Raw genomic sequence first — 16,935 nt, forward strand, 5'->3', positions numbered from 1 at the left:
ATAAAGCGGTGCTTGACAAATGTTGATAGAAACAAACACCTATTGCAGCACTCAGGCCTCGTTGCGCAACGGTAGCCTGTCTGACTCCAGGTTAGAAGGTTGCGTGTTTAAATCACGGTGAGGTCACAGTTTTTTCCCTTGGAGCTGGTTTGTATAATTCTGCAATTCATATTTTCTTTGCGTCTTCACAATGAACAGAACCCTGCTCTGAAGTCTGCCTCTGGTTCCCCAGTGTCAGAGAGGGAAGCACCTGATGACCTCATTTATTTTATGCATCAAACGGAAGACAAACACACGTTTTAGTTCAAAAACCACCCTGCAGGTGGACACATGGTGAGATAAACACAGGAGAGAGATGCAGACAGTATCCGGAAACATCGGGAAACAGACAAGAGAAATAGATTGAGCGCTTTGTTATCAGAAAATTGTCTGAACCTCCACGGTCAATGAAAGGGCTTTTGTTGGTCGGTTTCCCGTTGCAACTTATAATTTAGGAGAACTTGGTATGTGATTGATTCGGTTCCCTCGTCTCCCACCAGCGGAAAAAGTTGGTCGATCCCACCATACCAACTCCTTTAAAAAGCCACTCTGTTCAAAGCCTTCCAGATTTAAAGGAATAAAACTTGAAATGAGCGTCATTGAGAATCAGTTTTCTCTCACTCAAATTTATCTGTTTAATGAAGTGAAAAATGCAGCTTCGAAAGAAGAAGGGAGCGGCCACTGTCTCCCTTTTTGGCACGAGAAGAAATTCGATTTGGATGTTCATGGAGACCAAGTTCCAAAATAATGTTTCCGCCCGGGATCGAACCAGGGACCTTATGCGTATAAAGCAAACGTGATAACCGCTACACTACGGAAACTGATAGCAATTTGTTGAACACATTGAGCAACTGAATGGTGTCCTCTCTCTGCTCGTACTTGGAATGTGTTGTTTCAAGCACAGCAAGAGAGACAGACAGTGGCTGTTCCCCCATTTCTTTAAAAACTCTCAGGGTAGTGGGTTTGAGCACCACGTTGGGCGAGTACCGTTTGAAACTTTTATGCTGCTTCCACTGGTGAGCCCCAGCTCTGACACTTCCCCAACCCCCATCTCCGTCTCACCGCGCACGATGGGGCCGCACCCAGGCTGAATCTCCCGATGTGACGACCACCATGATAAACTATCCCTCCTCATCCTTCTCAAATACAATATCTCTCCGTGCTGTTATGCTGTTAGACGAGTTTCCTCTCTCTGCTCTAATTTGGAATGTGTTGCTTTTCCGTCTGACAACATTTAGTATCATCGCATTATGTTAGTCGACAAGAGGAGACCATTCGGCCCATCGTGCCTGTGCCGGGTCAAACACACGATTTCGTTCAGAGATAGATTGAGTGCTTTGTTATCAGAAAATTGCCTGAACCCCCACAGTCTACAGCTTTCCTCCTCGCTATCAACAACACGGCCTATTTTTGTGTCACCCGCAAATTTCTTAATCATGCCCCCTACTTTTGAGTCCAAATCGTTAATGTATACCACAAAAACCAAAGGACCAACTACAAAGACCTGCGGCACCCCACTGGAAACAGCCTTCCAGCCGTAAAAACACACGAAGATCATTACCCTTTGCTTCCTACCACTGAGCCAATTTTGGATCCAGCAAGCCACATTCCCTTGGATCCCATGGGCCTTTACTTTTTTGACCAATCTGTCATGTGGGAATTTTTCAAAAGCCTTGCTAAATCCATGTGGACAACATCAATTACGCTACCCTCATCGATCCTCCTTGTCACCTCCTCAAAAAATTCAATCAGGTTAGTCAGACACAACTTCCCCTTAACAAATCCACGCTGACTGTCCTTGATTCGTCCGTGCCTTCCCAAGTGACAGTTCATCCTGTCCCTCAGAATTGATTCCAATAATTTGGAAATGGAGTATTTCTACCTGCTTGCTGCAATAACAGATAAGGAGGGTACCAGCAGTCAGGTCCGGTTAGCTTAGTCGCTAAAGCATGAGATTCTTAATCTCAGGGTCGTGGGTTCGAGCCCCACGTTGGGCGAGTGCCATTTTTAACTTTTATGCTGCTTTCACTGACCAACAGTGCAGAAATGATGCAGAATGAAATATGCTGTCCGTCGTCAGGATGGCCGAGCGGTTGAAGGCGCTGCGTTCAGGTCGCAGTCTCTTCTGGAAGCGTGGGTTCGAATCCCACTTCTGACATTACTTATTTTTACGAAAACGTGGAAGTATTTTATTTGTGGATTGGGCTGCAGCTGATTTTTCTGCCCAGTTGATTTGCTCCTCCCACAAATGCAACTGGCTTTGTCATGCAGATGTGACTTGAGAAGTTTCAAACGGTGAAATGGTTGACAGATTAATGACCTGGACAAAGAAATAGAACAGCAGTGGGAAACATTTAAAACGGTGATCAATAAAGTCCAGGAGAAATATATCCCACGAAAAAGCAAGAACAAACTAGCCAGAAATGAAACACCAGGAATGAATAAAGAAATAAGGGCAAGATTGAAACTGAAGAAAAAGGCCCACGCTGGACAATAACGGAGAGAGGTGAATGTGAAAAGACTGGGAAAGAAGTCTAAAGAACTATTAGAAAGGCAAAAAGGAATATCAAAGAAAGCAAAGTATTCTAGACACTTCAACAGCCAAAGAAAATTTAGGATAAGAATAGGGCCACTGAGGGACACACACGACAAACTCACAGGCAATGACAGAGAAATGGAAGAAATATTAAATAATCACTTTGCTTCAGTATTTACCGGGGAGACCCGTATTGTGGGCATGACAGTAGAAGAAGACATCAAAAAATATGTAAAGACATTTAAGATCGAAAGGGGGGAGAAAATTGATAAAGTAATCAAACTTAGAGAGGAAATTTCCTGTTTGGAGCCGAACCAGAGTTTCAAACCGCTCAGCCACGCTAATTTCCGTATTACTGTTCAGGAGCTCATTTCACAGGGACACGATTACTGCGCTCCATTTAGAGAGGCTCAGTGAAAGGCGGAAATTGATCGATTAATAGAATCATAGAACAAGACAGCGCCATTCGGATGCCATTTGGCCCATCGTGCCTGTGCCAGCTCTCTGAAAAAGCTGTCCAGTTCGTCCCACTCGCCTGCTGTTTCCCCATAGCCCTGAAAATGTTTCCATCCAAGCGTTTGTCCAATTCCCTTTTGAAAACTGTGAGTTAAGAAAAACAATATTGAAAGGGGTGATGGGGTCTCTGCAGCGTCGATGTAGAGTGTGTGATGATTGAAGTTATCAAGATGGTTGCTTTACACATGGTATGTTGTGCAATCATCCGGAAATATCTTCAATATCCAACACAAATTGAATTGCAAACCTGACGGACAAACACTGGAAAACAAGTCACGAGTGAACACAAATCATCTGGGACCCGTTTTCAGCCTCACGGCACTTTAAGTAAAGTGAAATAACTTTGCATTGAAAAGATTTGGAAATCGCAATTGTGCATTTATCTGTTCCATTTCTTAAAGTTGCTGGTGTCTGATGATGTACACGCCTCTGCTCCCTCCATTGAACAAGAAAGGAGGTGTTTGACGTTGACGGGACCTGTTGATTTTGAGCTTATCCTTTACATTGAGTGGGTTCACATTTTATAAATGGTGTCAGCTTTAGCCCAGCGGTGAACTTCACAGCAAACAAGTTCGACACCTTCTCACCGCGGGCGCTGACTGATATGTTTATTGTTATTTCTTTCAGACCGAAATAAATAGTAACCGTGATTTTAAATTTGCACGAAGTGATTTTTAGATAGACGCCTTTAAATGTTTCAAAGGCGACTCCTAATTTATGATATTCCGGCCATTTCACCAGCCGTGTTGAAAACAAAACATGTCTCTGCTCATCGCGTCTTTTTTCGAAAGGCAAAAAATATATTTCCCGTGACCTCTGAAGGATGGACAAGTACATTGCAGAAATCTGAAGCAAGTTCACCGAGCTTAAATCTTCTGACCACGTTAAAGGCGCTATACACACACATATATATATATACATATATATATATATATGCAAGTAGTTGCTGTCGTCTCTGTCGATTTTGAATCAATACCAGTGTTCGTGTCAGTTTGTTGCATGAAATAAATGAGGGTATCAGGCGCTCCCCTCCCTGCCACTGGGTCGGTACTGAGTCAGGGTTTAGACCAAACATCTGTTTTTTAGTGTGTGAAAAAGCAATTAAAATCTTCATTCGGGAATTATCCAGTCCAATATGTGAGCGGTGAAAGAAACTGTGACCCCGATGTGATGTGAACACGCAGCCTTTTGATCTGGAGTCAGACCTTTGCGCCACGCACTCTGAAGACAGAATCCTGGATGTTATTATATATATGAATGTTTCTCAAACACCGTTCCTTTTATCCCACCTTGGTTGAATAGATGGGGCTTATCAAATCTCCGCCAGATCCCACCGGGTGTGAGACAGTATTGGAAGCAGCCTTCACCCCCAATATCACGCTGGCTTTCATCGCCTGCTCCCAGCGGACTGCAATAACAGGGATGGGAGATATGGATTTTGTTCACATTGTTCAGCAATGTGAATCGTTAAATATTTAATCATTTTTAATGGGGACAAGGTTTCAAAATGTTTCCGCCCGGTTTTGAACCGGGGACCTTTTGCGTGTGTGGTCAACGTGATAACCACTACACTACGGAAACCTGACGGCTCAACTCCGTGTTAGGGATATAACCCCTCAGCCAAACTAATTTCCGTATTACTGTCCAGGAGTTCATTTCACAGGGATCCATTTACTGCGCTGTATTTCGGAAGGCTGCAGAGAAGGATCGGTGGCGATGGTCAGGCAGGGAATCCCAGAGCATCGCGCCCACACAAACATTTCACTGTTTTTTTTCATGTGCCTGATATCCGACCGCAGTGTAAATTATGGCGAATCAGGCATGCTCAGATCACATTGTTCACAGAGTGTTTTCTTGCAGACAAATCACACATTAGAAAACTTGAAATGAGATTGAGAGATCGGAGCCATTTAAAGTGCTCCCAGTTACTGCAGATCAGGAATTAAAACCTGACACCGGCTTCAGGGCGATCAGAATGAGGCAATGAATCCGAAAGTGGGAAGAAAAAAGCGCAATTTTGGTTTTGGAGTGGGCTCGAACCACCAACCTTTGCAATAAACAACCAAATGGGCTAACCGATTGCGCCACAGAGACCGTCCCATGGTTTTGATTGCAAGATACACTCAAGAAACGTGTCACCGAGCCAAAGTTTCCTGTTGCAGCCACAGAAATGCAGTTGTCCACTATCAGTGTTACTTTTCCAGAAATAAAGGAAGGGACATTTTTTGTGGAAACATGGAAACGGTCTGGTCTCGCTCACAGCTTCGATATCACCGCCAACCAGCTCTCCTGCAACCGGCGTGCGAATCGGTGCTTTGTCTATTCCGAAATAACAATGTGGGAGAGCCTTCGCCACACTGACTGCAGCGGTTCAAGAAGGCGGCTCACGACCACCTTCTCAAGGGCATTGGGGATGGGCAATAAATGCCGGCCTCGCCAGCGACACCCACATCCCATTAACGAATAAAAAAAATATTAATTTCACATTCTGCATCAGTTTGAGGTGCTGTATTGGATTAAGATGTTGTATTCGTCTGAGGTACTTTATTAGTTTGAGATACTGTATTGGATTGAGATGCTGTATTTGGTTGAGGTATTAAATTATGTTTCAGGTTCTGTATCGGTTTGAGGTACTGTATTAGTTTAAGGTGTTGAATTCGTTTGAGGTACTGTATTAGTTTGAGATGATGCATTAGCTTGAGGTATTATATTAGTTTCAGATTCTCTATCCGTTTGAGGTACTGTATTAGTTTGAGGTACTGTTTTAAATTGAGAAGCTCTATCAGTTTGAGGTGTTATATTAGTTTGGGGTATCTGTAGTGTAAGGAAATAATTAGTCTTTATTGAAGTAATATTAACTTTCGCTTTTGCCTCTTAAGTAAGGAAGTATAAATCTCTGTTGGGAGAATGAAACGACAATCATAAGACAGAGTTGCTTCATTTTATATGCATGCATATGTTTAATGTAGAGACGAGTAGATTCTGAAGTCCAGAAACTCTTGGATTGCAGCTGATATCATAATACTCGTAAGTTTAATCATCCTTTTGATATAAACAATTCTCTGGCAATCATAACAAGGCCTTTAAATCATTCAGAGCTGGTGTGTAGCTGTGTCAGAGAGCATTGTGTGCTATTCATCTTACCAGTTTCACAGGGAAGCAGGAGAGGTGTGAGATATGTATGAATGCTACGTATCATTCCAAGCTGACGGAGCGGGAAAGGGCTGTACTGGTGAGAGATAAACTCCATTCTGCTTTTTGGTCAATGGGCAAGGCCATATGTTTTAACTAACAAGTTCAAAAGTTATAGTTATAATTAATGCCTAAAGCAGAACACGTGGCTGTGTGGAAGGAGCCTGTTTGCAACATAAGGCGACATACAGTGGAGGAGTGTAGTTAGGTGATGAGGGAAGTGAAACTCTGATAACATAGAAAATGCTGGAAACCCTCAGCAGGTCAGGCAGAATCTGTGGAGAGAGAAACCGTGTTAATGTTTCAGGTCAATGACCTTTCATCAGAACCAAGTTGGGCAGTTGTGTCAGGTAATAGTATGAAACATAGGAATTGTTTCACTCATGTGAGGTGATTTGGGTACTTTTCTGTCTTTGGACGTTCAAGATCAAAAGTAAAATAAGGGCTCGTCCGGGATCTCTCACATATTTGGACAAACAACCCCGAAGCGAGAATCATAACCCTGGACCAACATGCCCATTGGCAAAAGCCAATGCACTCAAAAGCCAGCCATCGTAAAACCCCTTTTGGTGGCTATCCTTGATAAGCAATTATGAGGACAGGTTGCATAGACCAGACTTGCATTCCCTTGAGTATAGAATATTAAGGGGTGATCTAATTGAGGTGTTTAAGATGATTAAAGGATTTGACAGGGCAGATAGAGACTATTTTCTCTGGTGGGGAAAGTCCAGAACAAGGGGGCGTAACCTTAAAATTAGAGCTCGGCTGTTCAGGGGTGATGTCAGGAAACATTTCTTCACACAAAGGGGTGTGGAAATCTGGAACACTCACCCCCAAAAAGCTGTTGAGGCCGGGGGTCAATTGAACATTGCAAAACTGAGATTGATTGATTTTGGGGCTAATTCGGGAGTTTAATGACTTTGACATTTTTCCCTGTGACTTGTATAGTTTCGATCGATGAAATAATCGTGAAAAGAGTCAGTGTGAAGAGACTCGGCAGTTCATGTTTCCCCGAGACACTTCCTTCAGACCTGAGACCGAAAAGTTTGTCCTTTCCGTAGTGTAGCGGTTATCATGTTCACCAGTTACATGCAGAAAGGCCCCGATTTGACCTCGGAGGGAAACATTTTGTTGGGACTTGCTCCCCATAAACCTCCAGGGTCGAGTTTGTTCATGCGTGAACGGGGCGACAAACCTTTTTAAATTTAACAGCGGCTGCACCGGATTCCTGGTATAATAAGCACTAAACATTTTTAAGCAGACTCCTAAAATACAGTATGTAAAATGGGAATGGATAAAAGTTCATGACATGCAAAGCTCAAAGATTTATTGACGTTTTAATTGTCACTTGGCAAACAAGTTAACATTTCCTTCAGTGTGCAACAGAACGTATTAATGGTGATTAAAAAAACATTAAATGTCTCACAGACTTGAATTATTTTTGTGCAATGAACTATTCCCAACCACAAGGGAACACTGCATCAAATATTTATATATTTAAGGATATAATAAGTTTTTATACATATATAATCTATGCCATCAGTAGACCCCGTGGAGAAACGGTAGCGCGTCTGATTCCAGATTCTGAAGGCTGCGTATTTAAATCATGTCGAAATCACTATTTATCTTACCATTCATATCAGCCTGGATAATTTCGGAATCACTGCTTTTTAATAATAAACGGAACTTTGGTCACTCGTTCATTGTTCATTGCTCCCTGTCATTGATAATTGAAATGAAATGTTAATCTGGCAAAACCGGAGAACAAAATATTAAACAAGCGAAACAAATACTGAGCAAAATTATTTGCAATGTTTTGGGGAAGTGCAGCTGAAAAGCAGAAGATCTGAATGGAATTATCAATGATTGAGCGGAATACATTGCTCGATTTGTTACTCGATTGCCTTCGACACCATGGAATTCAGGAGAACCTGTTTCATGGTTTGCACTGAACCCTTGGAGCGGAGCCAACAGCCGGCTCGCTGCAACAACAGACAAGGAAGTAACAGTTTCCTCAGGCTTGGCTAGCTCAGTCGGGAGAGGCATTCCCCTCGGGATCGTGGGTGCGAGTTGCATCTTTTACGCTGCACTCATGAGCGGACCCCAGCGCTCCATTTTCGCTGAAATGGAGAATTTCTCCGCCATCTTTTTCTTGATATCACAATTGCTGCCGGTGCGAGGGAAAAGGGCCCTCCGCTTCACTGTGAGGGCAAGAGACAAGTCTGGAGGGGCCGCGTGGCGTCCAATGAATGTCAAAACTTTGAAAGAAGAGTTAGCGATTCAGGTACACAAACCTCGCTGGTGGGCAAGAGATTTTTTTTTGCCAGAGGTTCCAGCCTTGCCTTCATCTCTTGCCCTTTGCGAGGCACTTGTTCCGGTTTAAATTTACAAACTGGGTGAGTTGGTGATCGTGGGGACTGCAGGAGACTCAGCGGCCCCGGGTGAGACACAGAAAAATCCGCCCAAGCCCTGTCCCAATGTACGTATGTGGAAGTAAAGACGGGAGGGAACGGTGTGACGCTCCAGTCAAACCGCCTGTCGGGGAACGCCTTGATTTTAAAATTCTCATCCTTGCTTTCAAATCCCACCAGAACCTCGCTACCCCACCCTATCATGTGGCTACAAGAGCAGGTCAGAGGCTGGGTATTCTGCGGCGAGTGACTCACCTCCTGACTCCCCAAAGCCTTTCCACCATTTACAACGCACAAGTCAAGAGTGTGATGGAATACTCTCCACTTGCCTGGATGAGTGCAGCTCCAACAACACTCAAGAAGCTCGACACAATCCAGGACAAAGCTGCCCGCTTGATTGGCACCCCATCCACCACCCTAAACATTCACTCCCTTCACCACTGGCACAATGTGGTTGCAGTGTGTATCATCCACAGGATGCACTGCAGCTGCAGCAACTCGCCAAGGCTTCTTCGACAGCACCTCCCAAATCCGCGACCTCTACCACCTAGAAGGACAAGGGCAGCAGGCACATGGGAATAACACCACCTCCACGTTCCACTCCAAGTCACACACCATCCAGACTTGGAAATATATTGCCGTTCCTTCATCGTCGCTGGGTCAAAATCCTGGAACTCCCTTCCTAACGGCACTGTGGGAGAACCTTCACCACACGGACTGCAGCGTTTCAAGAAGGCGGCTCACCACCACCTTCTCAAGGGCAATTAGGGATGGGCAATAAATTCTGGCCTCGCCAGCGACGCCCACATCCCATGAACGAATAAAAAAAATCTCTGTGCTCCTCCAATTCTTGCCTCTTGCGCATCCCCGATTTTAATCGCTCCACCATTTGCGGCTGTGTCTTCAGCTGCCTAGGCCCTAAGCTCTGGAATTCCATCCTTAAACCTCTCCGCCTCTCTCTCCTTTAACACATACCTTAAAACCTACCTCTTCGACTAAGCTTTTGGTCACCTGTCCCAATATCTCCTTATGTGGCTTAGTGTCAAGTTTTGTTCAAAAACTCTTCCTGTGAAGCACTTTGTGAGGTTTTACTGCATTAAAGGTGCTATATAAATGCAGGTTGTGTCCTCTGGTTATCGACCCTCCTGCCAATGGAAATAGCTTCTCCCCATCCATTCTATCAAAATCCCCTCATAATTTTGAACACCTCTATTAAATCTCCCCTTAACCTTTTTTTTTGCTCGAAGGAGAACAATCCCAGCTTCTCCAGTCTCTCCACATAACCCATCCCTGGACACGATGGAAGGCGGAGGGCTGCAACCAGGTTTGCAAATTATTGCCAATCGGGAGCTGGACAAATCGAAAGGAACCGAAATGACAAAGAGCTTTGTGTATCTGTAGATACGCTTTGGGAAACGGAATTGGAGACGAATAAAGGACTGAGCAGACAGGCGGCCAAGACGCAGTTGAGTCGGCATGTCCCCCTGGAACAGTTACTCTGATGTTGTGGGTGAAATTAAGAGGTCGGAGCCATTTAAAGCGCTCCCAGTTACTGCAGATCAGGCATCAAAACCTGATAACAGCGTCAGGACGCTCAGAATACTTTTTCTTCATTCGTTCATGGGTTGTGGGCGTCACTGGCGAGGCCGGCATTTATTGCCCATCCCTGATTGCCCTTGAGAAGGTGGTGGTGAGCCGCCTTCTCGAATCGCTGGAGTCCGTGTGGTGAAGGTTCTCCCACAGTCCGACTCAATAACAGACAAAGCACCGGTGGGCGCGCCGGTTGCAGGAGAGCTGGTTGGCGGTGATATCGATGCTTTGAGCGAGACCAGACCGTTTCCATGTTTCCATAAACAATGTCCCATCCTTTATTTCTGGAAAAGTAAGACTGATAGTGGACAATTGCATTTCTGTGCCTGCAACATGTAACTTTGGCTCGGTGACACGCTGCTTTAGTGTATCTTGCAAGAAAAAGCACCGGGCGGTTTCTGTGGCGCAATCGGTTAGCGCGTTCGGCTGTTAACCGAAAGGTTGGTGGTTCGAGCCCACCCAGGGACGAAAATTGCGCTTTTTTTCTTGCCACTTTCGGATTCATTGCCTCATTCTGATCGACCTGAAGCCGGTGCCAGGTTTTAATTCCTGATCTGCAGTAACTGGGAGCACTTTAAATGGCTCCGATCTCTTCATCTCATTTCACGTTTTCTAATGTGTGATTTGGCTGCAAGAAAACACTCTGTGAACAATGTCATCTGAGCATGCCTGATTCGCCATAATTTACACTGCGGTCGGATATCAGGCACATGAAAAAAACAGTGAAATGTTTGTGTAGGCGCGATGCTCTGGGATTCCCTGCCTGACCATCGCCACCGATCCTTCTCTGCAGCCTTCCGAAATACAGCGCAGTAAATGTATCCCTGTGAAATGAGCTCCTGGACAGTAATGCGGAAATTAGTTTGGCTGAGGGGTTATATCCCTAACACGGAGTTTGCAGTATCAGGTTTCCGTAGTGTAGTGGTTATCACGTTCGCCTTACACGCGAAAAGTCCCCGGTTCGAAACCAGGCGGAAACATTTTAAAACCTTGTTCCCATTAAAAATTAGTAAATATTTAACGATTCACATTGCTGAATAATATGAACAAAGTCCATATCTCCCAGCCCTGTTAATGCAGTCCGCTGAGAGCAGGCGATGAAAGCCAGCGTGATCGTGGGGGTGAAGGCTGCTTCCAATACTGTCTCATTCCCGGTGGGATCTGGCGGAGATTTGATAAGCCCCATCGATTCAACCAAGGTGGGAGAAATGAAACGGTGTTTGAGAAACATTCATATAAATGATAACATCCAGGATCCTGTCTTCAGAGCGCGTGGTGCAAAGGTCTGACTCCAGATCAAAAGGCTGCGTGTTCACATCACATCGGGGTCAGTGTTTCTTTCACCGCTCACATGAGACTGGATCATTCCCGAATGAAGGTTTTAATTGCTTTTTCACAAAAAAACCCAGAAGTTTGGTCTGAACCCTGACTCAGTACCGACCCAGTGGCAGGGAGGGGAGCGCCTGATACTCTCATTTATTTCATGCAACAAACTGACATGAACACTGGTATTGATTCAAAATTGACCTGCAGATGGACACACAGAGAAAAAAGACAACCACAGAAACAGACAGCAACGACTTGCATATATTACATATATATACATATTTATATATATGTATATAGCGCCTTTAACGTGGTCAGACGATTTAAGCTCGGTGAACTTGCTTCAGCTTTCTGAAATGTACTTGTACATCCTTCAGAGGTCACGGGAAATATATTTTTTTCCCTTTCGAAAAAAGACGCGAAAAGCAGAGACATGTTTTGTTTTCAAAACGGCTGGAGAAATGGCGGACGATCATAAATTAGGAGTCGCCTTTGAAACATTTAAAGGCGACTACCTAAAAATCACTGAGTGCAAATTTCAAATCACGGTTACTATTTATTTAGGTCTGAAATAAATAACAATAAACATGTCAGTCAGCGCCCGCGGTGAGACGGTGATGAACTTGTTTGCTGCGAAGTTCACCGCTGGGCTAAAGTTGACGCCGTTCAAAAGACGTGAACCCACTCAATGCAAAGGATGAGCTCATAACCAACAGGTCCCGTCATCGTCAAACACCTCCTTTCTTGTTCAATAGAGGGAGCAGAGGCGTGTACATCATCAGACACCAGCAACTTTAAGAAATGGAACAGATAAAGGCACAGATGCAAGTTCCAAATCTTTTCAATGCAAAGTTATTTCACTTTACTTAAAGTGCCGTGAGGCTGAAAACGGGTCCCAGATGATTTGCGTTCACTCGTGACTTGTTTTCCAGTGTTGGTCCGTCAGGTTTGCAATTCAATTTGTGTTGGATATTGAAGATATTTCAGGATGATTGCACAACATACCATGTGTAAAGAAACATCTTGATAACTTCAATCATCGCACACTCCACATTGACGCTGCAGAGGCCCCAGCACCCCTTTCAATATTGTTTTTTTAACTCACAGTTTTCAAAAGGGAATTGGATAAACGCTTGAATGGAAACATTTTCAGGGCTATGGGGAAACAGCAGGTGAGTGGGACTAACTGGACAGCTCTTTCAGAGAGCTGGCACAGGCACGATGGGACGAATGGCATTCGAATGGCGCTGTCCTATTCCATGATTCCATTAATAGATCAATTTCCGCCTTTCACTGAGCCTCACTAAATGGTGCACAGTAATCGTGTCCCTGTGAAATGAATCTGAACAGTAATACGGAAATTAGCGTGGGTGAGCGGTTTGAAACTTTGGTTAGGCACCTAACAGGAAATTTCCCCTCTCAGTTTGATGAGATTATCAATTATCTCCCCCCCTTTCGATCTTAAATGTCTTTATATTTTTTTGATCTCTTCTTCCACTGTCATGCACTCAATGCTGGTCTCCCTGGTAAATACTGAAGAAAAGTGATTATTTAATATTTCTGCCATTTCGCTGTCATTGCCTGTGAGTTTGTCGTGTGTATCCCTTAGTGACCCTATTCCGATCCTAAACTTTCTTTGGCTGTTGATGTGTCCAGAATACTTTGCTTTTTTTTATATTCCTTTTTGCCTTTCTAATAGTTCTTTAGACTTCTTTCCCAGTCTTTCCACATTCCCCCTCTCCTTTATTGTCCAATGTGGGACTTTTTCTTTCGTTTCAATTTTGCCCTTATTTCTTTATTCATCCCTGGTGTGTCATTTCTGGCTAGTTTGTTCTTACTTTTTAGTGGGATATATTTCTCCTGGACTCTATTGATCACCGTTTTAAATGTTTCCCACTGCTGTTCTATTTCTTTGTCCAGGTCATTAATATGTCAACCATTTCACCGTTCGAAACTTCTCAAGTCACATATCCATGACAAAGCCAGTTGCTTTTGTGGGAGGAGCAAATCGACTTGGCAGTAAAATCAGCTGCAGCCCAATCCACAAATAAAATATTTCCACGTAACAGTAAAGATAACAAATGTCAGAAGTGGGATTCGAACCCACGCCTCCAGAAGAGACTGCGACCTGAACGCAGCGCCTTAGACCGCTCGGCCATCCTGACGATCGATTTCATGTTTCATTCTGCATCATTTCTGCACTGTTGGCCAGTGAAAGCATCATAAAAGATTAAAATGGCACTCGCCTAAAGTGGGGCTCGAACCCACGATTAAGAGCTTCGTGCTCTGTCCGACTGAGCTTGCCGGGCCTGAGTATTGTTCACCGCCTGATCTGTCATTGCAGCAAGCAGGAGAAAGAATCCATTTCGAATTATTGCAATCAATTCTGAGGGATCGGATGAACTGTCACTTCGAAAGGCACGGACGAATCAAGGACAGTCAACATGGATTTGTCAAGGGGAGGTCGTGTCTGACTAACCTGATTGAATTTTTCGAGGAGGTGACAAGGAGGATCAATGAGGGTAGCGCAATTGATGTAGTCTACGTGGATTTTAGCAAGCCTTTTGAAAAGTTCCCACATGGCAGATTGGTCAAAATAGTAAAGGCCCATGGGATACAAGGGAATGCGGCTTGTTGGATCCAAAATTGGCTCAGTGGCAGGAAGTTAATGGCCGACGGGTGTTTTTGCGGCTGGAAGGCTGTTTCCAGTGGGGTGCCGCAGGGCTCGGTACTTGGTCCTTTGATTTTTGTGGTATCCATGAACGATTTGGACTGAAACGTCGGAGGCATGATAAAGACATTTGCGGGTGACACAAAAATAGGCCGTGTGGTTGATAGCGAGGAGGAAAGCTGTAGACTGTGGGGGTTCAGGCATTTTTCTGATAACAAAGCACTCAATCTATCTCTGAACGAATCTTGAACGAATACGTGTGTTTGACCCGGCACAGGCACGATGGGCCGAATGATCTCCTCTTGTGGACTAACATAATACGATGATACCAAGTGTTATCAGATGGAAAAGCAACACATTCCAAATAAAAGCAGAGAGAGGAAACTAGTCTAACAGCAAAACAGCACGGTGAGATATTGTATTTGAGAAGGATGAGGAGGGATAGTTTATCATGGTGGTAGTCACATAGGGTATCAATTGTGACTTTGATAAGGACCATTTCATGCTGCGACAGTCTCTGGTACTGTGTGTGAGTGTGGGATTCATTCTGTATCTGTCTGTCTCTGGTACTGTGTGTGAGTGTGGGATTCATTCTGTATCTGTCAGTCTCTGGTACTGTGTGTGAGTGTGGGATTCATTCTGTATCTGTCAGTCTCTGGTACTGTGTGTGAGTGTGGGATTCATTCTGTATCTGTCTGTCTCTGGTACTGTGTGTGAGTGTGGGGTTCATTCTGCATCTGTCAGTCTCTGGTACTGTGTGTGAGTGTGGGATTCATTCTGTATCTGTCAGTCTCTGGTACTGTGTGTGAGTGTGGGATTCATTCTGTATCTGTCAGTCTCTGGTACTGTGTGTGAGTGTGGGATTCATTCTGTATCTGTCAGTCTCTGGTACTGTGTGTGAGTGTAGGATTCATTCTGTATCTGTCAGTCTCTGGTACTGTGTATGAGTGTGGGATTCATTCTGTATCTGTCAGTCTCTGGTACTGTGTGTGAGTGTGGGATTCATTCTGTATCTGTCAGTTTCTGGTACTGTGTGTGAGTGTGGGATTCATTCTGTATCTGTCAGTCTCTGGTACTGTGTGTGAGTGGGGGATTCATTCTGTATCTGTCACTCTCTGATACTGTGTGTGAGTTTGGAATTGATTCTGTATCTTGTCAGCAGTGTGTGTGAGAGTTTGTGATTCATTCTTTATATTCAGTCTCTCATACTGTGTGTTAGTGTGGGATTCTTTCGGTATCTGTCAGTCTCTGGTACTCCATGAGAGTGTGGGACTCATTCTGTATATACAGTCTCCAGTACTGTATGTGGGAGTTGAATTCATCCTATTTGCAGTTACTCATACTGCATGTTAGTGTGGGATTCATACTGTACCTGTCAGTCTCTGGTACTTGATAAGAGTGTGGGATTTACTCTGTGTCTGTCAGTCTCTAGTACTGTTTATGAGTTTGGGATTCCTTCTGCATCTGTGAGAGTTGGATTCATTCTGTGTCTGTGTGTCTCTGCTACTGTCTCTGAATGTGAGATTCATTCTGTATCTGTACGTAATTATTCTCTCAGATTATATTATGGCGTACAATATTGTAGCTTTAATATCTCAATGTTTAAATAAATTTACTCCTTGTTTAATTGGTAAATATGGACACACTTTAGGATTTGATGCTGGAGGTTTTAATCAGATAATTTGTGTGCTTTTTGGAGTACTATTAAATCTGTATCTCTGTGAGTACTGTTGTGGATGATAATGTATCTTTCAAACTGATAATTTGACATTTTTGAATTAGTATGTAATGTGTAGATCAGTCTGTAGAAATTGAATTGATACCGTATCTTTCAGGCTAATATTTTATGAGATTTTTGGACTGGTATGTAATGTGTATCTCAGTCTGCACTACTAGAATTGATACTCTATTTAAATCTCATTCTACGAGTGCATCTGAACAGGTTTCCAATTTGTTTCTCAGGTTTACTATCTTTCAGTATTTCTCAATCTGATACTCTACCTGAGTTTAGGATTTGTATGCAATTTGTATCATATAATACACTTTTCGAATGGATATTGCATGTATTAATGTCATGTGTGTGAGAGTTCTGGGATAATATTCAATATGAATCTCGGGGTACATTATTGGGATTCATTCTGTACCTTTGAATCGGGTACCATGTGTGATTCCTATCTGGTATTTAATTCGTAGCTAATGTTGCTCTATTGTCAGATTTACACAGTGCCTTTCACTCTGAGAGTGTGATTTTAGTCCAGGATTTTTGTATCTCCCTGTCAGCGGGACTGAGTGAGGGGAAAATGGAACAGTGTCTGCCTCACCTACTCTACTTGACTGTTGGGTTGAAAATGTGTCTCCGGAAATTGTGATCAGTGTGGGACTGACCACTTCTGCTGTCTGTGACTGTGGAACTGATGACCTGTCTGTGTCTCTGTGCTCTGTGAGTGATAATATACCTACTGTGTGTGAGAAGGAGCTGGCTGCACTGTTCCTTCTGCCTCGGGTGGAGGAAGCATCACATTTATTCTGGATCGTTCAAGGGTTTTACTGTAGAAAGAAAATTATCTCTTGTTACTCAGGAACATGTGAGGTAGAAAATACAGAAGTGATCAGTTTAATATCTCTGTTAATGATCATTTTGAATATCCACAAAT

General features: G+C 43.7%; 7 non-coding genes across 7 annotated transcripts; 4 read left to right on the forward strand and 3 right to left on the reverse strand.

The window, feature by feature from the left end:
• Positions 1-787: 787 nt before the first annotated feature.
• trnai-uau (transfer RNA isoleucine (anticodon UAU)) lies at positions 788-860 on the reverse strand. The gene has a single exon. It is a non-coding gene; the product is annotated as a tRNA-Ile (tRNA).
• Positions 861-1,963: 1,103 nt separating this feature from the next.
• On the forward strand, positions 1,964-2,036 carry trnak-cuu (transfer RNA lysine (anticodon CUU)). Its single transcript has one exon. It is a non-coding gene; the product is annotated as a tRNA-Lys (tRNA).
• A 78-nt stretch (positions 2,037-2,114) lies between these two features.
• trnal-cag (transfer RNA leucine (anticodon CAG)) lies at positions 2,115-2,197 on the forward strand. The gene has a single exon. It is a non-coding gene; the product is annotated as a tRNA-Leu (tRNA).
• Positions 2,198-4,599: 2,402 nt separating this feature from the next.
• trnav-cac (transfer RNA valine (anticodon CAC)) lies at positions 4,600-4,672 on the reverse strand. Its single transcript has one exon. It is a non-coding gene; the product is annotated as a tRNA-Val (tRNA).
• A 6,006-nt stretch (positions 4,673-10,678) lies between these two features.
• Positions 10,679-10,752, forward strand: trnan-guu (transfer RNA asparagine (anticodon GUU)). The gene has a single exon. It is a non-coding gene; the product is annotated as a tRNA-Asn (tRNA).
• Positions 10,753-11,191: 439 nt separating this feature from the next.
• Positions 11,192-11,264, forward strand: trnav-uac (transfer RNA valine (anticodon UAC)). Its single transcript has one exon. It is a non-coding gene; the product is annotated as a tRNA-Val (tRNA).
• Positions 11,265-13,692: 2,428 nt separating this feature from the next.
• On the reverse strand, positions 13,693-13,775 carry trnal-cag (transfer RNA leucine (anticodon CAG)). Its single transcript has one exon. It is a non-coding gene; the product is annotated as a tRNA-Leu (tRNA).
• Between the last annotated feature and the right edge of the window lie 3,160 nt (positions 13,776-16,935).

The sequence above is a fragment of the Heptranchias perlo genome, unplaced genomic scaffold (assembly GCF_035084215.1).
Source record: "Heptranchias perlo isolate sHepPer1 unplaced genomic scaffold, sHepPer1.hap1 HAP1_SCAFFOLD_55, whole genome shotgun sequence".
NCBI classification, from domain to species: domain Eukaryota; kingdom Metazoa; phylum Chordata; class Chondrichthyes; order Hexanchiformes; family Hexanchidae; genus Heptranchias; species Heptranchias perlo.